This window comes from Aquarana catesbeiana, linkage group LG11 (genome assembly GCF_042186555.1).
Source record: "Aquarana catesbeiana isolate 2022-GZ linkage group LG11, ASM4218655v1, whole genome shotgun sequence".
In the NCBI taxonomy this organism is placed as follows: Eukaryota; Metazoa; Chordata; class Amphibia; order Anura; family Ranidae; genus Aquarana; species Aquarana catesbeiana.
In genome coordinates, this window is record NC_133334.1 from 53,740,929 (window position 1) to 53,768,552 (window position 27,624).

At 47.2% G+C, this 27,624-nt stretch overlaps 1 protein-coding gene across 7 annotated transcripts in view; it reads left to right on the forward strand.

Annotated features, from left to right (window-relative positions):
• The first annotated feature begins 10,166 nt into the window (after positions 1-10,166).
• Positions 10,167-27,624, forward strand: part of LOC141112036 (ZP domain-containing protein-like) — a 146,715-nt gene continuing 129,257 nt past the window's right edge. For 2 of the 7 annotated variants that reach the window (XR_012236500.1, XM_073604417.1), the window contains exon 1: positions 10,170-10,556. The gene's annotated coding sequence lies outside the window, so the exon portion shown is untranslated. Of the gene's footprint in view, positions 10,557-24,641; positions 24,941-27,624 lie in introns of those variants that run through there. The other 5 variants (XM_073604418.1, XR_012236507.1, XR_012236509.1 and 2 more) reach the window with 5 other exon arrangements.

The following is a 27,624-nucleotide window of genomic DNA, read 5'->3' on the forward strand; positions in this document are numbered from 1 at the left end:
CAGATTTGGCACACTGGGCACATGTGGATGGCCATGGGGTACATACCTGGCCATCCACATGTTGCCCCTTCCCTGGTGGTCCTAGTGGCGATCCCTGGTGGTCCAGTGTGGTGATCTGCGGGGGGGCTGCGCTGATAAACAATCAGTGCAGACCCCCCCTGCCAGGAGAGCCGCCGATCGGCTCTCCTCTAATCGCGTCTGTCAGACGCGAGTGAGGAAGAGCCGATCAACGGCTCTTCCTATTGACAGCGTGATCAGCCGTGATTGAACACGGCTGATCACGTGGTAAAGAGCCCCCGCTGGAGGCTCTTTACCAAGATCAGTGTCTGACACACCGCTCCACCGATCGCCGCGATGCGCTCCCCCGGGGGCACGCTGCGGCATGTTATCCTGCTGGACGTCATATGACGTCCAGTCAGGATAACAGAACCACTTCCTGGACGTCAATCCGCTATAGGGCGGGCGGGAAGTGGTTAAAAAACAGGTAAGTAGGTGTGGTCTATTATAATCTGATAATCCTGGCGTCAGTGAGAGTAAGCAATGTCATCATTGGTGTCAGTGGGAGAAATAGTGTCCCATTGTTGGTGGCAGTGGGAGGAATAATGCCCCTCATTGGTGTCGGGGGAAGAATGGTGCCCCATGACTGATGTCAGTGAGAGGAATAGTGCCCCATTACTGATGTCAGTGGGAGGAATGGTGCCCCATTGTAGGTGTTAGTGGGAAGTAGAGTGCCCTATTTTTAGCGTCATTGGGAGGAATAGTGTCACGTTGTTGTCATTGAGAGGAATGGTGCCACATTATTTGTGTCAGTGGGAGGAATAGAGCCCCAGGGGCCAGATAAAGGCAAACAAAGAGCCACCTCTGGGCCACAGTTTGGAGACCACTGGTCTACATCCTTTGACAAAAAGAAAAAATTAATACCAGTTAAGTAGGCATAGTCTATTATAATCTGATAATCCTAATGTCATTTAGAGTAAGCAATGCCATCATTGGTATCAGTGGCAGAAATCGTAAGTGCCTTATTGTTGGTGGCAATGGGAAGAATGGTGCCCCTCATTGGTGTCAGGGGAAAGAATATTGGCCCATCGCTGGTGTCAGTGGGAGGAATAGTGCCTCATCACTGGTGTCAGTGGGAAGAATGGTGCCCCATTGTTGGTGGAGGTGGGAGGAATGGTGCCCCTCATTGGTGTCAGGGGAAGAATGGTACCCCATCACTGGTGTCAGTGGGAGGAATAGTGCCCCATCACTGATGTCAGTGGGAGTAATATTGCCCTTTTGTTGTCAGTGGGAAGTTAAAGTGTTTGTCAACACAAAAAAAAAATACACATCCTGGTCCCTGATTAACCACTTCAGCACCGGAAGATTTGGCTGCTCAATGACCAGGCCATTTTTGCGATAAGGCACTGTGTCGCTTTAACTGAGAATTGCCCGGTCGTGCGATGTTGTTCCCAAACAAAATTGGCATCCTTTTTTTTTCCCACAAAATGAGCTTTCTTTTGGTGGCATTTGATCATCTCTGCGTTTTTTATTTTTTGCGGTATAAACAAAAAAGTGCGACAATTTTGATAAAAACACAATATTTTGTACTTTTTGCTATAATAAATATCCCCATTTTTTAGAAAAAAAAGCTATTTTTTTCCCCCGGTTTAGGCCGATATGTATTCTTCTACATATTTTTGGTAATAAAAATTGCATGAAGCGTATATTGATTGGTTTATGCAAAAGTTATAGCGTCTACAAAATAGGGGATAGATTTATGGCATTTTTATTATTATATTTTTTTACTAGTAATGGCGGCGATCTGGGATTTTTATCGGGACTGCGACATTACAGCGGACACATCGGACACTTTTACACATTTTTGGGACAATTATACAAAAATCAGTACTATAAAAATGCACTGATTACTGTGTAAATGTCACTGGCAGGGAAGGGGTTAACACTAGGGGGCGATCAAGGGGTTAACTGTGTTCCCTAGTGTGTGTTCGAACTGTAGGGGGAAGGGACTGACTATAGGAGATGACAGATCGCTGTTCCTACCTAGATTTAAAAATCCCCATAGGCGACGCTTTAAAATTTTTTACTGGTTATGTTTTGAGTTACAGAGGTGGTCTAGGGCTAGAATTATTGCTCTCGCTCTAACGTTCACGGCGACACCTCACACGTGTGATTTGAACACCGTTTTCATATGTGGGCGGGACTTACGTATGCATTCGCTTCTGCCTGTGAGCACACAGGGACAGGGGCACTTTATTTTTTTATTTTTTTTTATTGTTAATTTTACTTTAGATTTTTTAGTTTGACACTTTAAAAAAAAAAAATTAGGATCACTTTTATTGCTATTACAAGGAATGTAAACATCCCTTGTAATAGGAATATGGCATGATCGGTCCTCTTTACAGTGAGATATGGGGTCAATAAGACCCCACATCTCACCTCTAGGCTGGGATGGCTGAAATAAAAAAAGAAAAAAAAGATCTCAGCTTCCCAGCCGAGGCGGCGCCGTTTGATGGAATGCAGAGGCCGGGCGTGATGTCATAACATCGCGCCCGGCCTCCAAACGATCATAGAGACTCCAGCGACCATCTGGTCCGCTGGAAATCTCTATGGTAGACATCCGGGGCCAGCGGATCTGTTCTCCGGCTCACTGATGGCAGCGGTGAGTTGGTAGAAGCACCGGAGGGCGGCGGGAGGGGGGGGACGTCCATAAGAACGATCAAGTGGCGGAACAGCCGCTATGATTGTTCTTATGGTGTAGGGCAGGGATATGCAATGAGCGGACCTCCAGCTGTTGCAAAACTACAAGTCCCATCATGCTTCTGCCTCTGGGTGTCATGCTTGTGGCTGTCAGAATCTTGCTATGCCTCATGAGATTTGTAGTTCTGCAACAGCTGGAGGTCCGCTAACTGAATATCCCTGGTGTAGGGAATCGCCAATACAATATCTGAAAGATGCCTGTAGCTGCACTAGGGTTGCCACTTGTCCAGGATTCACCCGGACAAACCCGGACACATAATTCAGACTGGACTATGGCCTCCCAGCAGTTGCTGGCTGCAGTTGTCTAAGCTGTGTCTGTTACACTCTCTTTCACACTACCCAAAGCCAGCACTAACAGTTCCCCCCACGTACAGACAGGAGAGGAGAGAGGGCTCGATCTGCTTCTCTTCCTCCCGCCCCTACCCCTCTGTGTCTGCCCACACTCCAATCCCCAGGGATGTGCCTCAGAATAGGAAAGTGGGGGCCGGAAATTTGAAGTCCAGCAGCCTCAGATACGTCTGGATGAGAGGTGCTGACTGCCAAGGGGTGAGTGAGCTCACCATCCATCCCTGTCTGTGACTGAAGTCTCCCCCTTCTCTCTCCTGCCTCTGAGTACACTAAGGTAAATCAGGGTTATCACAGTTCCCCTTTACACCAGAGGCCACAGTGTTCAGCCTTACATCAGAGTCCTCACCGTGCATCAGAGTACTCAGTGTTCCCCCTTAAATCAGGGTTCCCAGAGCATCCCTTATGTTAGAGTCCCCAGAGTTCTCCCCTACATCAGAGTCTGCAGAGTCCCCCCTTACAGTGTAAGGGAACTCTGCGGATTCAGATGTAAAGGGGGAACTCTGCGGATTCAGATGTAAAGGGGGAACTCTGCGGATTCAGATGTAAAGGGGGACTCTTGTGATTAACTTCATATGATTAGAAATGTTATTTAATTGCAAAATATATGTATAGTTTATACTATAAAAAAAAAAAAGTGCTGTGCGCCGCTAAAGTGTTCGGGTTTGACTTGAAGAAAAGGTGGCAACCCTAAGCTGCACCCGTCATTCATATATACCCGCACAAAGTCAAGGACCGCATATGACGGCAGGAGGGCAGGAAGTGGTTAAAGCCGGTTTCTCCCCTCTCCTACCCACCGGCTTTCAGCTGCTGGAGGGAGAGACACAGACATGGCCGGATTCAGGGGGGTGCTGATTTCCACCCAGATTTTAGTTGTGCCCCCCCCCCCCCCCCCCCCCCTCAGGCCAGCCCTCACTTTGATGTGATGCCTGAGTGGCACCTGATTCCCCCCCACCATCGCCGGTGTTTCGTCACATATGGCGACCCATCACATTTGGCTACCTGCTGGAGTGCGCATGCACGACGCCGCCATATGCGTTCCAACAGTTTTAGGACAAAGGAGCATACTAAAACCGTAACGGAAGTGACGTTCCGTCACCGCCATCTTGCTTCACTGCTTTCAAAATTTAACATCTAACCAGTCAGACGGAGTTCTAAGAATTGTATTTCACTATATAAACTCACTTTACTGTTACAAATAAGTGTAAAATGCAAAACTCCGGTGGGTGTAACAAGATGTCCTCTTTCCCCTTCTCAGGGTATCCTTACTATGGAGGAGTGTGGGGTGTAGCAAGATGGTGGAGACGGAACGTCACTTCCGTTACACATTCTGATGGGTTGCCTAAGCTGACGAAACAACAGTGTTGGAACGCATATGGCGGCGTCGCGCATGCGCACTCCAGCAGGTAGCCAAATGTGATGGGTCGCCATATGTGACGAAACACCCGCTCCCAGAGTCGGGAAAAGGGAACGCCATCCTGGAGCAGTGAGAGGAGAAGTGGAAGATTGGAGAGATGGCATCGGACTGTACACACACACACACAGTTTAATTACCGCCCCCTATCTCCTCCAAGGGCTGCTCATCTCCCAGCAGCAGGAAGTGTGGATAGGGGGCGGTAATCACACTGTAATTGTGTACAGTCGGATGACATCTAAGAGCGATCCTGTCTCATGTCCTGGAGGAGCGCTGTAGTGACAGGATAGGATGAAGGGGGGAAGGCTACGGGGAAATTGTAAACAATGGGGGGGGGGGTGGAATTGTATGTGCTTTGAATGTTTGTGGAGAAGGAAGGGTGGGCAGATATCTGCGCTGAGAAGTGTAATCAGGATGGGGGGGGGGGGGTGTGCTAGTTGGAGAGTTTGGGGGGGATTTGAGCCAGGAGGGGGCATTGGGTGAATGTATGTGCTAGGAGAGGGGGTGAAAAATTCTGCTAAGGGTGTTTGAGCTGGGAGGAGGGATTGGGGGGAATTTGTGCTAGGAGGGGGATTGAGGAGGGGGACCTGTGTTAGAAGAAGTGATTGGAAGGATTTGTGCTAGGAGGAAGAATTGGGGGGGGGGGATTTGTACTAGGAGGGATGGGGGGGGGTTTGTGCTGGGATGAGGGATGGGGGGGAGCAGATTTTTGTTAGGAGGGGGAATTGGGGTGGGAGGTGGGATTCTATGCCCCCCACTCTTAGCTAACCCCAGACCCCTCTATACCCCCTACTCCTAGATGACACCATAACCACTATACCCCCTACTCCTAGATAAAAACAGAACCATTGTACCTCCCACAATTAGGTAACAACAGACCCCCCCTATACACCCTACTCTTGGAACATACCAGAACTATTATACCCCTCCCCCCCCACGCACACACTATACTACCTACTATCGGCAATGTGTGCCCCCCTGGCGGGGGATCTCTGTGCCCCCATTGGGTAGTTTTGCCCCCCGTCAGGGATCTCTCTGACCCCATTGGGTAGTGTGTGCCCCCTGGTGGGGATCTCTGTGCCCCCACTAGGTAGTGTGTGCTCCCCATCAGGGATCTCTCTACCCCCCACTTAGTAGTGTGTGTGCCCCCATGGCGTGGACCTGGTGCCCCCACTTGATAGTGTTTTGCCCCCAGGCGGGGATCTCTGTGCCCCCTGGAGGGGATCCCTGTGCCCCATTGGGTAGTGTGTGCCCCCTGGTGAGAATCTCTGTGCCCCCTTGCAGGGATCCCTGTGCCCCCATTGGTGAGTGAGAGGCAGCAGGGGGTGGCATCTATGTCAGCAGGCAAGCTGCTTTTGGTCCAACCAGAAAGGATCACTGTGACCGCACATGCTCTATGCAGCCCCCTGTATCCTAGCAACAGTAAACACTGGCCGGCCGGGCCGCCCACTACATGGAATTCCGTGACATAAGGACGCCCGTCCGGTCTGAGCCAGATACAAACACAGGAGCTGTCACATTTGAGGGGAGATTTACAGCGGGCAAGTGGTGACCCAATAAAGATACCAGCCCAGGAGACTCTCATGGGGCCTCTACTGGTCCCGGGCCCTCGGGCATGGCCAGTCCGCCCCTGGTTACATTACATTTATCATTTGATATATAATAAAGTACATTTTGTATTACTACTCATTCTGTTTAGGTTATACTTTGTTACTATACCTCAGTGCCTTACTATTGTATCCTTATGGCAGCTTCTCCTACCTGCCGTCCATAGGCGTGCGCAGCCTATTGCATTAGTGTGTGCACCCCAAAGCTCAAATACACGTGTGTGTGTGTGTGTGTGTGTGTGTGTGTGTATATATGTATATATGTGTGTGTGTATATATATATATATATATATATATATATATATATATAAACGTTAAAGGCACCCCAGTCTTATGCCCCGTACACACGGTCGGACTTTGTTCGGATATTCCGACAACAAAATCCTAGGATTTTTTCCGACGGATGTTGGCTCAAACTTGTCTTGCATACACACGGTCACACAAAGTTGTCGGAAAATCCGATCGTTCTGAACGCGGTGATGTAAAACACGTACGTCGGGACTATAAACGGGGCAGTGGCCAATAGCTTTCATCTCTTTATTTATTCTGAGCATGCGTGGCACTTTGTCCGTCGGATTTGTGTACACACGATCGGAATTTCCGACAACGGATTTTGTTGTCGGAAAATTTTATATCCTGCTCTCAAACTTTGTGTGTCGGAAAATCCGATGGAAAATGTGTGATGGAGCCTACACACAGTCAGAATTTCCGACAACAAGGTCCTATCACACATTTTCCATCGGAAAATCCGACCGTGTGTACGGGGCATTAGTCTGTAGGGTTCAATATTGAGTTGCCCCCCCTTTGCAGCTATAACAGCTTCAACTCTTCTGGGAACGCTGTCCACAAGGTTTAGGAGTGTGTCTATGGCAATGTTTGACCATTCTTCCAGAAGCGCATTTGTGAGGTCAGGCACTAATGTTGGACGAGAAGGCCTGGCTCGCAGTCTCGGCTCTAATTCATCCCAAAGGTGTTCTATCGGGTTGAGGTCAGGAATCTGTGCAGGCCAGTCAAGTTCCTCCTCCCCAAACTCACTCACCCATGTCTTTATGGACATTGCTTTGTGCACTGGTCCAAATCATTTGGTGGAGGGGGGATTATGGTGGGGGTTGTTTTTCAGGGGTTGGGCTTGGCCCCTTGGTTCCAGTGAAGGAAACTCTTAAGGCGTCAGCATACCAAGATATTTTGGACAATTTCATGCTCCCAACTTTGTGGGAACAGTTTGGGGACGGCCCCTTCCTGTTCCAACATGACTGCAGACCAGAGCACAAAGCAAGGTCCATAAAGACATGGACTTAGCAAGGGTGATGGAAAATTAACTTCAAGTGCAAAAATTCACATTATAATAGTAACTAAAACATATAAAATTAAGTGTAACAATCTAAAAAATAAAAATTCCAAAGTGCTATAATGGTGGGAACCTCCCAACTAAAAAGTTGTTGCACTTGAGGTTAATCAGTATGACAAATATCTATAGGAGGGGTTTCCACCATCCCTGCTAAGTTTTTAATTTATGTCTTATTTTCAGTTTGATGTGTATTATATGTGAAGTTACATATCATAGAGACCGGTATTGTGGTAACATTGAAGTTTATTGAGATTTCCATACATTGGAGGGTTCTACCATTATTGGTAAATTATTGATCAGTAAGTTAGCGCTGCACTTTTTTTTTTTTTTTTTTGTGGTGTGGAACACATAACAGTGCTTAGCGGCAGACCTTTCCCTGACACTTTTTTATTTTACCTCCAGTAGTTTATTGTAAATAGTAGTGTGGTGATTACTTAATATACTAAGGCCCCTTTCACACTGGGGCGGCGTTGGTGGTAAAGCTTTACCGTCGGTATTCGGCCGCTAGCGGGGCGGTTATACCCCCCGCTAGTGGCCGAGAAAGGGTTAAAAACCACCGCAAAGCGCCTCTGCAGAGGTGCTTTGCCGGCGGTATAGCCGCGCTGCCCCATTAAATGCCCCGGGGCTTTCACACTGGAGACAAAGCAGCGGCACTTTCGGGTCGGTTTGCAGGCGCTATTTTTAGCGGGATAGCGCCTGCAAACCGCCCCAGTGTGAAAGGGGTCTAAAGATCAGCATGTGGCATTAACCACTTAAGGACCACTTAAGGACCAGCCTCATTTTGGATTTTAGGTGTTTACATGTTTAAAAACAGGTTTTTTTTGCTAGAAAATTACTTAGAACCCCCAAACATTATATATTGTTTTTTTCTAACACCCTGGAGAATAAAATGGTGGTCAATGCAATACTTTTTTTGCACCGTATTTGCACAGCGGTCTTATAAGCGCACTTTGTTGGAAAAATTTCACTTTTTTGAATAAAAAAAAAGACAACAGTAAAGTTAGCCCAATTTTTTTTATATTATGAAATATAATCTTACGCCAAGTAAATTTATACCCAACATGTCACGCTTCAAAATTGCGCCCGCTCGTGGAATGGCGTCAAACTTTTACCCTTAAAAATCACCATAGGCGACGTTTAAAAAATTCTACAGGTTGCATGTTTTGAGTTACAGAGGAGGTCTAGGGCTATAATTATTGCTCTCGCTCTACCGGTCGTGGCGATACCTCACGTGTGGTTTGACCACCGTTTTCATATGCGGGCGCTACTCATGTATGCGTTCGCTTCTGCGCACGAGCTCGTGACGGGGGCGCTTTAAAAAAATTGGGTTTTTTTTCTTATTTATTTTACTTTACTTTATTTTATTTATTTTTTCACTGTTTTTTATTAAAAATTGGATCACTTTTATTCCTATTACAAGGAATGTAAACATCCTTTGTAATAGAAAAAAAGCATGACAAGTCCTCTTAAATATGAGAGCTGGGGTCAAAAAGTCCTCAGATCTCATATTTGGACTTAAATGCAGAAAAAATGACAACAAAAAAATATGCCTTTAAGACATATGGGCGGAGCTGATGTTATGACGTCCCTTCCACCCTCCTATAGTATGGAGACGGTGGGGGCCATCTTCCCCCCACTTGTCTCCATACCACGAACATGACAGGTCCCGATCGCCTCCGCTGCTACTGGCGGAGGAGGGTGGCACCTCTCCCGCCACCGATAACGGTGATCTTGCAGCGAATCCGCTGCAGAGACCACCATTATCGGAGACACGACCGGCTCCTGAAAAGATGGATACCTCGGTTGTGGCAGCAGCTGCTGCCGTTACCGAGATATCCACCTTCAAAGCGCCGACGTATATGTACAGGAGCTGGTTGGTAAACATCAACAGATTTCAGTTGTGCCCCACCAGGCCGGCCCCCCATGGAAAATGTGCCTGTGTGCTGAGTTCATCGCCCCATCCCTGCACTCAGTGCACTGATGGGCACTGATTGACAGCACTGATTGGTACTGATAGGCACCACTGATGGGCACTGATTGACAGCACTGATTGGTACTGATAGGCACCACTGATTGGCAGCATTTAGTGGCACTGATTGACAGCACTGATTGGCAGCATTTAGTGGCACTGATTGGCAGCACTGATGGGCAATGATAGACCGCACCGATAGTCAACACTGATGGGCACTAATTGACAGCACCGATAGTCAACACTGATGAGCACTGATAGGCAGCACTGATTGAAAGCAGTGATTGGAATTTCTGATGGGCACTGTTAGGCAGCAAGGATGGGCACTAATAGGTGGCATTGGTTGGCACTGACAGGTGGCACTGTTTTTTACTGACTGGCACTGACAGGTGGCACTGGCACTGATTGAAAGCACTGATTGGCACTGACTGGCACTCATTGGCACTGATTGGAAGCTCTGACAGGTGGCGCTGGTTGGCACTAACTGGAAGCACTGATTGGCGGCACTGATTGGAAGTACTAACAGAGGAGAAGCTCTGATCCTGAGTGTGAAAAGTGATTTCTCTTCCCTCAAACCAGAAAGGAGGAGAGAAAACACTGACAGATCGTTACAGCACAAGAGGGGTCCAGCTCTCTATTGTCCCCCCCACACACATCCCGACACCGGACCCGATCTCACTGTAAGGTTATAATCACTGATAATGACACTTACTATATCTCCGATGGAAAGGCTGGGGGTGTAATCACCGATAAATGCGCTGTAGGGCGCTGTTTTTCTTCTGTGACGAAAGCCGCTAAGACGTCCTTTCGCTGCTAACGCACGGAAGAAAATGGCGCCGCTCAGCCCTCTCGTGCCGGTATAACCGTTATCCGCCAGCCCCCGTGACCCCCCCGCACAGGGCGCGCGCTGTCTCTGACGTCGCTCGGTCATAATGTCCTGTGACGGGAGAAGACGGATTGCTGGAGAGGATTCGGCGCTCTTCACCCTCCAGCCTGCAGGTGGCAATAGAGAGCGCCGCTGTACAGTGAGGGAAAGCTGTGCTCGTTCTCATTAATTCTATCCCCTTGTCAGGTGACTGGAGGGAGGAAGAAGAACATGTTTCCCGGTGTGTCTCTGTAAGTACAAGGACAGAGGGGGGACAACTTACCACAGACCTTCCCTCTCTACTCCTCACACAGCCCCCTCACCCTCTCCCCTCCCCCCCTCCTCTTCTCTCCTCCCCACCCTTCCCCCCTCCTCTCCTCTCTCCCTTTCCTCCCCCCCCTCCTCTCCCCCCCCTTTCCTCCCCCCCTCTCCTCCTTCCCCCCCCCCTCCTCTCACCCCCCCCCTTCCTCCCACTTAAAATCGCTGATCACCACCATTGCTAGTAAGAAAATAAATAATAATAAAATGCCATAAATTTATCCCCTATATATATATACACTATAATTTTTGCACAAACGAATCAATATACTCATATTGTGATTTTTTTTTTTCTAAAAATATGTAGAAGAAAACATCTTTACCTAAACTGATGAAGATTTTTTTTTTTGGATATTTATTATAGCAAGTAAAAAATATTGTTTTTTTTTTCAAAATTGTCAGTCTTTTTCTGTTTATAGTGCAAAACAATAAAAACCGCAGAGGTGATCAAATGCCATCAAAAGAAAACTTTATTTGGGGGGAAAAAAGGACATAAATTTTTCTTGAGTACAGCGTCGCACAGCAGCGCAATTGTCAGTTAAAGCGATGCAGTGCCGTATCGCAAAAAATGGCCTGGTCATTAAGGGGGTAAATCCTTCCAGGTCTAAAGTGGTTAAAAAAAACTGACTGATTTCAGTGAGAGGTACAGTGCCCTATTTTTAGTGTTAGTGGGAGGAATAGTGCACCTTATTGGTGTTGGTGGGAAGAATTGTGTCACATCATTGTCATTGAGAGGAATGGTGCCACATTATTGGTGTCAGTGGGAGGAATAGGGCCCCAAAGATCACCTCCAGCCCTGGGCCACATTTTGGAGACCACTGGTCTACATCCTTTAAAAAACAAAAAAACAGGTAAGTAGGTGTGGTCTATTATAATCTGATAATCCTGGCGTCAGTGAGAGTAAGCAATGTCATCATTGGTGTCAGTGGGAGAAATAGTGTCCCATTGTTGGTGGCAGTGGGAGGAATAATGTCCCTCATTGGTGTCGGGGGAAGAATGGTGCCCCATGACTGATGTCAGTGAGAGGAATAGTGCCCCATTACTGGTGTCAGCGGGAGGAATGGTGCCCCATTGTAGGTGTTAGTGGGAAGTAGAGTGCCCTGTTTTTAGTGTCAGTGGGAGGAATAGTGTCACGTTGTTGTCATTGAGAGGAATGGTGCCACATTATTTGTGTCAGTGGGAGGAATAGACCCCCAGGGGCCAGATAAAGGCAAACAAAGGGCCACCTCTGGGCCACAGTTTGGAGACCACTGGTCTACATCCTTTGACAAAAAGAAAAAAATAATACCAGTTAAGTAGGCATAGTCTATTATAATCTGATAATCCTAATCTCATTTAGAGTAAGCAATGCCATCATTGGTATCAGTGGCAGAAATCGTAAGTGCCCTATTGTTGGTGGCAATGGGAAGAATGGTGCCCCTCATTGGTGTCAGGGGAAAGAATATTGGCCCATCGCTGGTGTCAGTGGGAGGAATAGTGCCCCATCACTGGTGTCAGTGGGAGGAATAGTGCCCCATCACTGGTGTCAGTGGGAGGAATAGTGCCTCATCACTAGGGCTGCGAATCTTCACTGGCCTCACGATTCGATTCGATTACGATTATCAAGTCAACGATTCGATTCCGCCATGCATCACGATGCATCACGATTACAGCGCAAGTCCGCAAGTTCTCATGGTTTTCATCAAAAAAAATTCAAGTAGTCAGGAGGACCCCATTTTTTTTATTCTATCTGTTCTTAAGAAAAAAAGAGACAGCAGAGGAGCTCCAGGCTCTCTTCCAAAATACTAAAGGAGATGGTCAGAGCCTGCGGACATGCTACAGGAGATGATCAGAGACTGCAGACATGCTACAGGAGATGATCAGAGACTGCAGACATGCTACAGGAGATGGTCAGAGACTGCGGACATGCTACAGGAGATGGTCAGAGACTGCGGACATGCTACAGGAGATGGTCAGAGACTGCGGACATGCTACAGGAGATGGTCAGAGACTGCGGACATGCTACAGGAGATGATCAGAGACTGCAGACATGCTACAGGAGATGATCAGAGACTGCAGACATGCTACAGGAGATGGTCAGAGACTGCGGACATGCTACAGGAGATGGTCAGAGACTGCGGACATGCTACAGGAGATGGTCAGAGACTGCGGACATGCTACAGGAGATGGTCAGAGACTGCGGACATGCTACAGGAGATGATCAGAGACTGCAGACATGCTACAGGAGATGATCAGAGACTGCAGACATGCTACAGGAGATGGTCAGAGACTGCGGACATGCTACAGGAGATGGTCAGAGACTGCGGACATGCTACAGGAGATGGTCAGAGACTGCGGACATGCTACAGGAGATGGTCAGAGACTGCGGACATGCTACAGGAGATGGTCAGAGACTGCGGACATGCTACAGGAGATGGTCACAGGCTGCGGGAGACATGGCACAGGAGATGGTCACAGGCTGCGGGAGACATGGCACAGGAGATGGTCACAGACTGCGGCGGACATGGCACAGGAGATGGTCACAGACTGCGGCGGACATGGCACAGGAGATGGGCACAGACTGCGGCGGACATGGCACAGGAGATGGGCACAGACTGCGGCGGACATGGCACAGGAGATGGGCAAAGACTGCGGTGGACATGGCACAGGAGATGGGCACAGACTGCGGACAATAATGCAGACTTGTGGTGTGATGAAGGCACATAGAAGACAATTTATGATATGGACTTGTGTCACAGCGCCACCCCTCCCCCTCTGTACTCACATGCTGCTCTGCCGGTGGCAGCCTGTAATGAGCAGGGCGATCTGCCTGCTCACCATCTCCCCCCGATCTCCATTCCAGCCGCCAGTTGTCGATACTTGGCATGGCTATCACATTCTTTCCATCGTAACTCTCCTGAGGTCAGCAGTTAATTCTCCCGGGACATCGCTCCGTGCGTAAAGCTGTTATTAGTGTGTGTGTGTATATTCCGGTCATGTGACTCTCGGCCGCGCCTCCCTCCTCTCACGTCTCTCCTGATGTCAGCCCCGCCCGCCTCTCTTCTGACCTGATAGCTCCAGTCAGTGGGCGGAGCTGACATCAGGAGAGACTGAGAGGAGGGAGGCGCGGCCGAGAGTCACGTGAGCGGAATATACACACACTAATAACAGCTTTACGCACAGAGCGCTCTCCCGGGAGGGGGCGGGGCCAGAAATCGATTATTCGGGTCGCATGCATCGATGCCATATCGGGGACACCCGAATCGCGATGCATCGATGCTGCGATTAATTTCAGCAGCCCTACTCATCACTGGTGTCAGTGGGAAGAATGGTGCCCCATTGTTGGTGGAGGTGGGAGGAATGGTGCCCCTCATTGGTGTCAGGGGAAGAATGGTACCCCATCACTGGTGTCAGTGGGAGGAATAGTGCCCCATTACTGATGTCAGTGGGAGTAATATTGCCCTTTTGTTGTCAGTGGGAAGTTAAAGTGTTTGTCAACACAAAAAAAAATACACATCCTGGTCCCTGATTAACCACTTCAGCACCGGAAGATTTTCCTGCTCAATGACCAGGCCATTTTTGCGATAAGGCACTGTGTCGCTTTAACTGAGAATTGCCCGGTCGTGCGATGTTGTACCCAAACAAAATTGGCATCCTTTTTTTTCCCACAAATAGAGCTTTCTTTTGGTGGCATTTGATCATCTCTGCGTTTTTTTATTTTTTGCGGTATAAACAAAAAAGTGCGACAATTTTGATAAAAACACAATATTTTGTACTTTTTGCTATAATAAATATCCCCAATTTTTTTGAAAAAAAGCAATTTTTTGACTCGGTTTAGGCCGATATGTATTCTTCTACATGTTTTTGGTAATAAAAATTGCATGAAGCGTATATTGTATTGGTTTACGCAAAAGTTATAGCGTCTACAAAATAGGGGATAGATTTATGGCATTTTTATTATTATTTTTTTTTTTTTTTTTTTTTACTAGTAATGGCGGCGATCTGGGATTTTTATCGGGACTGCGACATTACAGCGGACACATCGGACACTTTTACACATTTTTGGGACAATTATACAACAATCAGTACTATAAAAATGCACTGATTACTGTGTAAATGTCACTGGCAGGGAAGGGGTTAACACTAGGAGCGATCAAGGGGTTAACTGTGTTCCCTAGTGTGTGTTCGAACTGTAGGGGGAGGGGACTGACTATAGGAGATGACAGATCGCTGTTCCTAGCTAGTAGGAACTCACGATCTGTCTCTCCTCAGCTCACAGAACAGGGATGTGTGTGTTTACACATGCACATCCCTGTTCTGGCTGCCCACGATCGCGTGTGGCCGCCGGTCATCGCGACCGCCAGCCACGCGCATTGGCACCCCCGCAGTGAGGTAAAGGAGCCGGCATACAGCTACAATGGCTCGCAGGATTGTGCCGACCTGCTGCAGTATAAAGTAGGGGTGCGCATCTTCACTGGCCTCACAATTCGATTCGATTACGATTATCAAGTCAACGATTCGATTCGATTCCGCGATGCATCACGATTACAGCGCAAGTCTGCAGGTGCTCATGGTTTTCATCAAAAAAAATAAAGTAGTCAGGAGAACTCCATTTTTTTTTATTCTATCTGTTCTTAAGAAAAAAAGAGACAGCAGAGGAGCTCCAGGCTCTCTTCCAAAATACTAAAGGAGATGGTCAGAGCCTGCGGACATGCTACAGGAGATGATCAGAGACTGCGGACATGCTACAGGAGATGATCAGAGACTGCGGACATGCTACAGGAGATGATCAGAGACTGCGGACATGCTACAGGAGATGATCAGAGACTGCGGACATGCTACAGGAGATGATCAGAGACTGCAGACAGACATGCTACAGGAGATGATCAGAGACTGCAGACAGACATGCTACAGGAGATGATCAGAGACTGCAGACAGACATGCTACAGGAGATGATCAGAGACTGCAGACAGACATGCTACAGGAGATGATCAGAGACTGCAGACAGACATGCTACAGGAGATGATCAGAGACTGCAGACAGACATGCTACAGGAGATGATCAGAGACTGCAGACAGACATGCTACAGGAGATGATCAGAGACTGCAGACAGACATGCTACAGGAGATGATCAGAGACTGCAGACAGACATGCTACAGGAGATGATCAGAGACTGCAGACAGACATGCTACAGGAGATGATCAGAGACTGCAGACAGACATGCTACAGGAGATGATCAGAGACTGCAGACAGACATGCTACAGGAGATGATCAGAGACTGCAGACAGACCTGCTGCAGGAGATGATCAGAGACTGCGGACATGCTACAGGAGATGGTCAGAGACTGCGGACATGCTACAGGAGATGGTCAGAGACTGCGGACATGCTACAGGAGATGGTCAGAGACTGCGGACATGCTACAGGAGATGGTCAGAGACTGCGGACATGCTACAGGAGATGGTCAGAGACTGCGGACATGCTACAGGAGATGGTCAGAGACTGCGGACATGCTACAGGAGATGGTCAGAGACTGCGGACATGCTACAGGAGATGGTCAGAGACTGCGGACATGCTACAGGAGATGGTCAGAGACTGCGGACATGCTACAGGAGATGGTCAGAGACTGCGGACATGCTACAGGAGATGGTCACAGACTGCGGACATGCTACAGGAGATGGTCACAGACTGCGGACATGCTACAGGAGATGGTCACAGACTGCGGACAATAATGCAGAGTTGTGGTGTGATGAAGGCACATAGAAGACAATTCTATAATATGGACTTGTGTCACAGCGCCCGCCCCCCCCCCCCCCTCCCCCTCTGTACTTACATGCTGCTCTGCCGGTGGCAGTCTGTAATGAGCAGGGCGATCTGCCTGCTCGCCATCTCCCCCCGATCTCCGTTCGTGCGGCCGGTGTTCCGCCGGTTGTCACATCTCAGGTCAGCAGTGAATTCTCCCAGGAGAGCGCTCCGTGCATAAAGTTGTTATTAGTGTGTGTATATTCCGGTCATGTGACTCTCAGCCGCGTCTCCCTCCTCTCACGTCTCTCCTGATGTCAGCCCCGCCCGCCTCTCTTCTGACCTGATAGCTCCAGTCAGTGGGCGGAGCTGACACCAGGAGAGACTGAGAGGAGGGAGGCGCGGCTGAGAATCACATGACCGGAATATACACACACTAAAAACAGCTTTATGCACGGAGCGCTCTCCCAGGAGGGGGCAGGGCCAGACATAGATTTTTCGGGTCACATGCATCGATGCCGCATCGGGGACACCCGAATCGCGATGCATCGATGCTGCGATTAATTTCAGCAGCACTAGTATAAAGACGGCGGTTGGTCGGCAAGCGGTTAAACAGCACAGTGCTTGTGCTGTGTAATCTTCCCCCCCTCTAAACTGTAAAGAAAAAAAAAAAACTCCTTGAACCTGTCACTTCCTGTATGCCTTCTCTTTACTGACCACAATAACCAGGGCTACTGAGCCCTGACCAGCGTGGTCAGAGTGCGTCCCTCCATCGTACGCTGCTATCCCCTCTGCTCTCCTCTCTCCCCCTCACCCCCTCCTTCCTGCCTGTCATCTCCCTCTCTCTGTCCCCGCCCCCCGCTGCTATTGTCAAAAATTAAAAACCTAAAATTGTCACCGCCAGACCCTCTATTAGAGCCTGGCATACCACACTATGGAAGTTATGTAAAAAACAAGTGTTCTAAATACCTATTTACAGCTTTCTTCAGGCCCATCACATGACTCGTGGCCACTTTACAGCTACGAGACAGGGCTTCTGTGGGAGGAGCCGAGCGCCAGCTGGGGAGATCACATGGCCGCTCTGCTCCTCCCACAGAAGCCCTGTCTAGTAGCTGTAAAGCGGCCATGAGTCATGTGACCGGCCCGAAGACAGCTGTAAATAGGTATTTAGAACACTTGTTTTTTTAAATAACTTCCATAGTGTGGTATGTCAGGCTTTAATAGAGGGTCTGGCAGTTACTTGCAAATTAGACTTAACAAACACTTTAAGTGCCCTATTTTTAGTGCCAGTGGGAGGAATAGTGTGTCATATTGATGTTGGTGGGAGGAATAGCATCACATTGTTGTCATTGAGAGGAATGATGCTACATTATTGGTGTCAGTGGGAGGAATAGGGCCCACAGGGCCTGATAAAGACAGGCAAAGGGCCACATCCGACCCCCAGGCTGCAGTTTGGAGACCAGTGTCTTAGAGCCCTGGCCTGACATGCAGTGGTTTCCCTCTGATAAATGCTTTGTTACCTACCTTTGTGGAGTTGCACAGGGTACGACATACATTATTATGATGTTTCCTTTATTTAGGGATAAGGATCTGAAATCTTGGTGCAGATTGTCCTACCTCCACAATCCCCCAGCAGCCTGTTGTGCCTATGCATGGTTAGCTGATCTGGTCTACCTTTGATTCCTATAGTCGGCTATAGGTTTAGTTTTGTTTGGTGTTCACCTCCACAGAATAGTTGTAGACCTACCTTCCCTTTGGCTCTCAGTGTCCTGGACCTGAAAAGCACAATCTGTACCTCCTACCTGTAAATTCCATTATCAGCTCTTACAATTGTACCCAGGCCTGGATCACACTTTTCTGTTATAGATGCGTGTATTTTATGTAACATGTTTTCATGAAGAGATGACTTCATATGCTAACAATATTTATTGTAGTCGAGTTGCTCCTACCCGTTCCCGCCTTGTGAGCTTCCCTGTAAACAATTGAGGCTGCTCATCACACGGAATGACCCCAGAGAGATTCAGGAACTGGAGTGAAGCCGACCAAACATGGATCGAAATTTGTCTAGTTCAGTAGGGTTGATCGATCAACGTGGTTATGACCAGCATGTTAGATTGTTATACATACGGTTACTGCGCCAGCGGCTATAGCTGCTAGCAGTAATCATTGCATTCTGCCAGCCGGGAAAGCTCCCTGTGACCCCTGCTGGCAGAATACAATAGCGCAGCGGGAGGTATTCCCCCATCAGCACTGACTGTGCTGATGGGGGAATCAAGTGATTTTCTTTCCTTCCACCTGGTGAAAGAAAAGAAAATTGTATAATATATATGGCCATCCTTAATCTCTGGAAAAATGTTTGTGTTGTATATAGGACCCAGCTGGCCGGAATTGAGTTTGGTCGGCTCTCGGATGTAGTAACCCAGAAGCAACGTCACTTCTGGTTTACTGGAGTCTTAAAGGCACCAGTTTTAAAAATGTGAAAGTATTTAAAAATGCCGATCTTGGCGTTCTGAATGCTTTCGAGTGTAGAGGAGGGGTTTGGTACCTGTTACTGCCTATTACTGTCACAAGGGATGTGAAGAGACTGAAGGTATAGATGCTTCAGTTCCTTTCTCTGCAGGCTCAGCTGCGCTGCACAGTTACTGAACAGAAAGTGCGCTGTGCAAACTGGCTTCCTATTCATTTGCATTGCTCACTGTTTATATTCAGGAAAAGAAGCGGCCAGTAAATATAACATATTTACTGACCCCCATGCACTTTATCCTGAAAAGATCCCTTTGTGTGTCCTGCAGCAGCTGGTGAAAGAGCACAGGATGGAAGCTGGCAGCACTGTGTGGAGGGACACACAGGGGTAATCTGAGCTGCAGCCTGCACAGAGGTGGTGGGTCAGAAAGTGAAGGGGGGTGGCACAACTGGAACCAATTCCCCAATGTGGCTCTCCATTCAGCAGAGAGAAAGGGAGCGGGAAATGTTGGGGGGGGGGGGGGGGCATACAGGGGGATAAGAGCAGTGGCTGGGTAATCAGAAAGGCAGTGGGGGGTGCTGAATACAGATACTGGAACCCTAGTGGAAGGGGAGAGGAGGAGAAGAGCTGGCTGTGCTGCAGGGGGATTGGACCCCAGGATCAGAGCAGGGTGATTAGTGCAGCCAGGTGTCAAAATTGGCAATGGGCTCTGGGATTTAGCAATGGATCAGTGGGACGCCGAGTTTTCAATCAAATGCCAGGACAGCCTGGCCCATTCTGGAATAGTTGGGTGGTAGGGGTAGAAGAAAGATTAGTAGTGTTATGCCGGATAGGGGATAATGGTGGGCTGGAGTTTGGGCGGGGCAGAGAGACTAATGTTTCTGTTGCTGGATCAGGCTAGTTAGAGAAGCAGGAAGCAGAGATCAATTCACAAGAGGTAGAGACCACTGTCTACACATTTTGGGAGGCAGGTGTTCCATCAGATTAGGTACCAGAAGTGACGTTCAATCACCTGCTCATGCGTACACCCGCTAGCAGTGTACAACACTACTCAGAAGAAGACGGCAGCGGACATCTTAGTACACCCATCTATGTCTTGAATTTAAGACTAATTTTAGCAATAAAGTGAGTGTATATACATAAATATAGTATGTTGGCCTCTGTGATGATTATTTGATAAATTTTGAAAGAAGGTGGCGGAGGCCATGTTGGTACACCCCGCAATGTTCAGCGCTAAAACCTTAGGTTTTCAAAATTTAACATCAAATAACCATCACAGATGTCAACATACTATATCTCTGTGTGTCTGACGGGTCGCAGAGGACTGCTGGGGTTTGTGAGTACCAGAGGGTTTGTATCACATTTGGGCCAAGTTGCATTACCGCTGTGCTAGCACAACATGTCTTCACTAGACAAGAGTGGACTGCGATGGGTGACCTCAGCCCACATTCACCTAGTGGTTCTGGGGGCATTTATTCATTATCCTCAAAAGGAACCCATGCCTGTAATCTTGGGACCCCTATTGTTATAAAGGGTCTACATCACTGGAGTCTTCTTCAGCTTTGTCGAATGAGGTAGAGACCCCTCCCATGGTGCCCTCAACATGCGCTTAGGACTTTTTGCCAGTGTTTTCCAACCTTCTTTTTAGTCAAGACACCCTTTAGAATTCTGCACAATCTTGGGGCAGACCAGGAGGCGCCTTTTTTTGCGCGTTCCTATATGTTATTATTCAATGGTCTACCCTGTGCGTATGAAACAAGCAAAAAGGTGCCTGAACTATTTTTTTCTTGCAACCCTCCCATACAAGCCACATTTGTGCAGAATTTGTGATATTGTCACATGCACACAATGACCACTTTTTGTCATAAATTCCTGCAACTGCTTTAGAGTTGCTGTAGGCCTCTTCGTAGCCTCTCTGACCAGTTTCCTACTGGCTCTTTCATCCAGTTTGGAGAGATGTTCTGATCCAGGGAGGGTCTGTGTTGTACCAAATACCTTCCACTTCTTAATAATAAAATTCACAGTGCTTCTAGACATTGATAAAGCCTTTTGGCATTTTTTTGTATCCATCTCCTGACTTGTGCTTGTCTACAACTTTATCCTGGAGATCTGTTGACAGTGCCTTGCCACCCATAGCTGATTGTATGCTTCAGTTGCACTATCTGGGACTCAAATGCCCCAGGAAAGCTATTTTCATGCTGAGCTAATCAAAATGACCACAATGGATCACAGTTGAAAATCAAATGGCTTTGTGTGATTAGGTGATTAGTTACACCTGACTGAGTCTACAAGTCATTTTTAGGAGAGGGTGATCCTTTTTCCAACTCTGTGATTCTGTTTTTGAATAATTTTTTTATGACATGTTGATGTTATATCTTTCACTTGGATGTTATAAGTTGCACTGAGTAAATACAGCAGGATAAAACAAAAACTGTGTCTGTCTTCAGTTCAGGCTGCAAAGCAACAACATGTGATATTTTTTTTATAAGGGGGTGATTCTTTTCTATACCCACTGTACCTGCCATTTCTGTGCCTTCTGTTTATTGTGGGCTGCTCCGACAACCTCCTCTGAAGCTTTATGGACCTTTTGTAGTCAGCACTTTTCTGAAAGGCCCAATATACCTGTTAGATGTGACCAGATAGGATCTATTGTTGGTGGCTACTTGCCACCAATGGGTGAGGCAGTTCAGCTTAAACTGAAATTTAGTATGGATTTTTTTTCTGGAATACAGAATTCTACACATTAGTTACACAGTGTGTATCCCATTGCTTGCAAGTGACTGCTTCTACTACAGTGTTCCCCTCAGAGCTGTTGGGTACCATCCTCAGCAGCAGTCTTCCGGCCCTATTGGAGTTTACTGCAGAGCTAACTACAGGGAAAAGTTGTGTTGACCAGCCGCCCGCCCCTTCTGCTTTCTCTGCCATTCACAGAACTAGTATTACTACACTCCCACAATGCATTGGATTATGTGAATGGATGAAGGGGCAGTAGGGAAAGGAAGTCCTAAAGTCGGACACACACTATTAGTTTATTTTTTCGTTCAACCTAGCTCCGGTCAGAGCCGCTGTACTAACCATGCGAGGTAAGTTCAGCGATCTCCCCAGCTGAGCTGTTGTGTTCTGACAGGGGGATGGGCACTGAGAGCACTGACCGGGAGTTGGTCGAATGCTGGCTTTCCAGCATGCTCGTCCAACAGAAGCCGGCCAAACGACCACGCTCCCCAATGCATTTCACTTTGCCCCGGAGCTAAATCCTCACAGGGTTTTGCTGTGATGTGCGACTTTCAGGACTTCCTTTCCCTGCTTGGATGTTTTTGAGCTGGTACGAGCTCTGTCCCTGTTGGCACTCCTAGCGGTTTGTCATGCAACAGGACCTAGTGGAGCCTTGAGTGGCATATTTGTTCTGGATGGAGGGGTAGTTTAATGGCAAGTCTTGTCCATTCACAGAACGCATGATGCATTGTGGGATTGTAGTAATAAAGAGTTCTGTGAAAACTTTCCTTTGTAGCAGAGGCAGCTTTAAACCCTTGTCAAAAAGGTCTACACCCTGTATGCTATTGTCTCTGTTGTCACAGTTGGAGAGTTTTCCTTTTCCCTCCATCAGGGGTGTGTAGGGCATTGGATGAGCACCCCCTCAGGATGGTCTCCCCTTTTCCTGTTGATTCTTGGTCCTCCTCAACGCCCTCTCTTGCTATGGGCCTAGGTTCTGAGCAAGACAACCAAAATTATCCCTATGAACCAGGTAATCCATGGCTTGACCCATCTGTCTCTTATTGTAAAAATGTGGTGGTCTTTTTCCCCCAAGATAAGTTCAGAGGACTTTGTGGGATCGAATTGGCTGGGTATAAGTCCTCCTTCTGTGACTGTTCTGCAGCTCCTTGAGGAAGATTCCCCAGATACTTTCCTTTGCTCTACCCTTATTCATGCAACTGTCTTTAGCAGTGTCTTGTTTCTTACTCCACAGCTATGGACTATCTGCCAGGCCCCAGGGACAACTCTGGGTGTTTGATTGGATGTTTCCTTGTTCATCCTTATTTTCTGCAGGTATCCCTGCTTCTCCAGTCTGGGGCTGAGATATAATTTCCATCCCTGCGTACCATTATGGGGGTGCTTTCCATACTAATGTACCCTTTTACTCAGGCTGACTTTGTTGGACTGTACCCTTGAGGTTTTTGTGTTATGTTCATTTTAAACATTCTTCGATATTTATTTTTTTCGAAAGTAGTTGTCTGGCTTGCATGGAGTTTTCTTTCACTTAAGAGCTAGGAGGATAAGGCTCTGGCCTTTCCATGTAGACCAGCTGGTCTTGTCTTAACCACTTACGGCCCGCCGCACGCCGATGTACGCCTCTACTTTGAGGACGGATATCATTGTTATGGCAGCAGCTAGCTACCATATCCCGTGTTCGGCCGGCGGTCCGATACAAGATAAAAGTGGTCTCTGCGGCGGATTCGTTGCAAGATCACTTTTATCGGCGGCGGGAGAGGGGCCCCCCTCCCACCGCGATCTGGTGCCCTCCGCTGCTTACCGGAGCCGTCGGCAGCGGTGGATGCGATCGGATCCTTCCTGTGGCTGTGCATGGAGACGAGTGAGGGAAAGATGGCCCCCACCCGTCTCCATGACACTGCAGGATGGAAGCGACGTCAAAACATCACTTCCGCCATAGCTCTTAAAGGGCCATTTTTTATTTTTTTTTTAAATGACAACATTTTTTTTTATTATTGCATTTTAGTGTAAATATGAGATCTGAGGTCTTTTTGACCCCAGATCTCATATTTAAGAGGTCTTCTCGTGCTTTTTTTCTATTACAAGGGATGTTTACATTCCTTGTAATAGGAATAAAACTGACACATTTTTTTTTAAAACAGTGTAAAAATAAAAGGTAAAATAAATAAGAAAAAAAAAATTTTAAACATGCCCCGTCCCGGGGAGCTCGCGTGCAGAAGCGAACGCATACGTGAGTAGCACCCGCATATGAAAACAGTGTTCAAACCACACGTGACGTATCGCTGCGATCGGTAGAGCGAGAGCAATAATTCTAGCCCTAGATCTCCTCTGTAACGCAAAACATGCAACCGGTAGAATTCTTAAAATGTCGCCTATGGAGATTTTTAAGGGTAAAAGTTTGTCGCCATTCCATGAGCGGGCACAATTTTGAAGTGTGACATGTTGGGTATCAATTTACTCGGCGTAACATTATCTTTCACAATATAAAAAAAAAAAATTGGGCTAACTTTACTGTTGTCTTATTTTTTAATTCAAAAAAGTGTATTTTTTCAAAAAAAAGTGCGCTTGTAAAACCGCTGCGCAAATATGGTGTGACAGAAAGTATTGCAACAACCGCCATTTTATTCTCTAGGGTGTTAGAAAAAAAATGTATAATGTTTGGGGGTTCTAAGTAATTTTCTAACAAATAAATGTTTTTAACTTGTAAACACCACATCTAAAAAAGAGGCCCGGTCTGAAAGTGGTTAAGTACCTGGTTTTGTCCAAGCCTCTGCCTGATGGCCCATTCTCTTGGGGATTGCCCCATTATTTTTTTTCTGTTATCCACATCATGTTGTGGGTTTGTTCTCCCGAATTAGGTTATTATGCCTGTTTTGGTAGATTATTGATTTCACAGTCTCTCTGCTGGTTTAGGCTCAGTGTTCCTTCGGATTTCACTCTGAAAGTGATCTCTATCCTGGTCTTCAGCTTTAGGTTGCTCCCCAGGGTTCTCCCTTGATCATTTGAAGTTTCCTCTGGCTTTCACTGGGCTTTTCCTCATCTAGTTTAGATTTGGGAATTGGTCCTTCTGTTGCTCCCAAGTTACAGATACACCCTAGTCTCTTATGTGGGTTTGGCAGTGGTTGTTTCCCACTCCTTAGTTGGACTGCTTTTGGATGTACCAACTGTATCTAAACTCCTGTGTCTCTTAATGGACAAGAAGGAAAATAAAATATCTGTATTTTCTTTAAGACCTTTCTTGGAGTCCAAAAAGAGACACAAAACTGAGGTGTGCCGGGTGGAAGAGGGGTTATACGGTGACTGCAGTTTTTCTGTTTGCCAGTGACCAAACCTTTTGTAGGCAGCAGTATTACCTGACTGTATCTGAATTCCCGTGTTCCATAATGGACTCAAAAAATAAATTTTATGGTAAGTACAAAATAATAGGAATTTTGACTTGCTGGTAAATTCCTTATCTCGGAGTATAGGGCTTGTTTTCTTATCCTTGAGTTATATGGCAGCTGCCTCAGGTGATTGGAACCCAAACAAAAAAACTTAAAGTACCTTGCAGATGAAGCTTGCATTAGCCATGGCCTGAACATCCTAATGGTAGAACTTTGTAAACATGTGAACAGAGACACCAGCAGCCCTGATGTAATGGGCTCTGAAAGGGAAAAGAGGAACTTTGCCTAAAGGCTTATGCAGGATAAAGAAGGTCTTGCCATTAGAAGACAGTGAGGGTTGATTGAAGAATCGAAAGATAAAATAATAAACCAGTGAAGCTGAAGGGGGTCCATCACCTAGAGATGCTAGCAAAAACAGACTTACGCAGTGGGGTGGGGTTTAAGGGGAATGAAATAGAAGTGTGGTGTTGCGCTAATCCTAAATTTAAACAAAATAATAAAAAAGTGTGACTACAGTGTGGTACCACAATAGTGGTGGGTGTCTCTAATGATGCGGATCCACTAAGATCAACCCTGTGTATATCTGTAATTACATATACAAATAAACCTCTAACTTAGGGTGCCTATATCCGTGTATGTGTCAGAAGAAAAAATGAATGGATTGTATGTTTAGAAAGAAAACTTAATAGTCCACTTTAATTGATGAATATAAATCAAATATGTGTCATAAGTGCTACTCGAAGTGGTAGTGAATCCGTAGGCAAGAATGATGATACACCAAAACTACTAAACAGTAAAAAAATATATATATACATATATATCGAAAAAACCTCAAAAATATGTAATGGTCTGCTGACCGAGCACGTGTGCACCTGGTGTAACTAAACACATCACCAGGTGCGTATGACATAAATGGTGCACTTATACCAAATAGCGTGATATACAGTCCTCTCAGTGACTGGCCTGTGATGGTTGCCGCTCAGCCCTCTCATGCCGGTGTCTTGCCGAATAAGTTCCCCCCTGTACTATCTCCGGCGGCTGTTACTAGTTCGTACTGCGCAGGCGCTGCGCCTGCGCAGTACGAACTAGTAACAGCCGCCGGAGATAGCCGAAGCTCAAGATCGACAATCAGCTGTACACGGCGCCTGCGCTCTGGGTCCAGGTTCCTTCCCTACCATCCAAGTGGACCTAGAGGGGGAATCTAAAAGCCGAGCGCAGCGAGGCCGTGCCCGAAGCGTGGCGAGCGGCCCTCTTACAGGCGCCGTGTACAGCAGATTTGGACCTATTCCCCTTCGGCTATTTCCGCCGGATCCTACTGCGCAGGCGCAGCACCTGCGCAGTAGAGGGGGTCCTTATCCGCCGAGCGGAACTTTCTCGGCAGAACACACCAGGAAGTGAGAGGAAATCTACCCCTAGGAATTGAAATTCACTCCTGTAAGAGCCCTTGCACACTGGGGCGGGGGCGGCGTCGGCGGTAAAACGCTGCTAATATTAGCGGCATTTTACCGTCGGTATTCGGCCGCTAGCGGGGCGGTTTTACCCCCCGCTAGCGGCCGAGAGAGGGTTAAATACCACCGCAAAGCGCCTCTGCAGAGGCGCTTTGCCGGCAGTATAGCCGTGCCGTCCCATTGATTTCAATGGGCAGGAGCGGTAAAGGAGCGGTATACACTCCGCTCCTTCACTGCTCCGAAGATGCTGCTGGCAGGACTTTTTTTACCGTCCTGCCAGCGCACCGCTCCAGTGTGAAAGCTCTCGGGGCTTTCACACTGGATACACAGCAGCGGCACTTTCGGGTCGGTTTGCAGGCACTATTATTAGCGCAATAGCGCCTGCAAACCGCCCCGGTGTGCAAGGGCTCTAAGAGCTATTATGGGGAAAAGGTACCTCACCTGATGCTTTATCACCAAGGCTTGTTTGCAAAACAACCCAAAATTTTCAAAATCCAATTGTCATTGGGATAGAAAGTGAGGTGAAATCTTCTGAACAGGGGCACAGACAGCAAAACAAATGTTACAGAGGTGATAACCCTTCCCTATGCTATCCAAAAAGCTTAAAAGTAGTTATTTGGCTGGAGCTACACTTAAAAAATTTACCTGTTCCGACTTACAAATAGATTCAACTTAAGAACAAACCTACAGTCCCTAACTTGTTTGTAACCCTAGGACCCCCCTGTATGTATATGTGTATGTGTGTGTGTGTGTATATATATATATATATATATATATATATATATATATATATATATATATATATATATATATTGCTGTTGGCAAGTGGTTAAAGCCTAATTCCAGCTTCCTATTACTTTATAATATTTAGTTTGGTCCGGGTGCCCCAGCTTTCAGTGCTGTATACAACAAGAGCTACACACAGTATACAGCGCTGTGTTCCAGCAGCAGGATGGGACTGCTCAGCCATTCACAGTAAGCTTTGTATATTATGAATGATACAAGGCTTCCTCTGATTGGCTGAGGTGCAGATGACATCCACCTGCTTTTTTTGCCTCAACCAATCAGAGGAATCCCTTGTATTCATTCATAATATACAAAGTTTGCCATAAAGAGCTGAGGTACTATGCCTTGCTCCGAACTGTGTCTCTGGGTGGAGAAGTCCATCTTGGTAGAGGAGCTGGGCTTTGCTTCCTCAGCTCTTTATGGCAAACTTTGTATATTATGAATGAATACAAGGGATTCCTCTGATTGGTTGAGG